Consider the following 577-nt stretch of genomic DNA (forward strand, 5'->3'; position numbering starts at 1 on the left):
TTTCTTTGAGTGTCATGTCAGCACTCAAAGATGTTTGGATTTTGAAACATTTCGGATGTCAGATTTTCAGGTTTGGGATGCTTGACCTGTAATATGAACAGCAATGACTGGGTTCATTCACGTGCAGGCAAAGACGACTGTATCAGGATGGCCACTTGGTACCAACAGCAACTGCAAGTGACCATCAAGTGTAGGACATAGCTCAGTTTCAGAGATGACAGAATGTGCAATAACATGCATGCTAGAATTGATAAAGTGCCATAGAGCATGTCCTGACAACAGAATGGGAGTTGGGAGGAGGGAAAATGATCCAAGATCTATTATCTGGGAGTAGGATAAAGGTTTTAATTAATTTGGACTTAGATAACTGAAGTACACCTGTTGTAATTTCTGGGTAATCAGTCAAAATTTATAAAGAAAATATTTAATCACCTAATTTTTAACTAATAGAAAGGAAAAATGGATTATAAAATGATCCAAGATCTATTATCTGGGAGGAGGATAAAGGTTTTAATTAATTTGGACTTAGATAACTGAATTACACCTGTTGTAATTTCTGGGTAATCAGTCAAAACTT

The sequence above is a fragment of the Propithecus coquereli genome, unplaced genomic scaffold (genome assembly GCF_000956105.1).
Source record: "Propithecus coquereli isolate 6110/MARCELLA unplaced genomic scaffold, Pcoq_1.0 Scaffold196, whole genome shotgun sequence".
Lineage (NCBI taxonomy): Eukaryota > Metazoa > Chordata > Mammalia > Primates > Indriidae > Propithecus > Propithecus coquereli.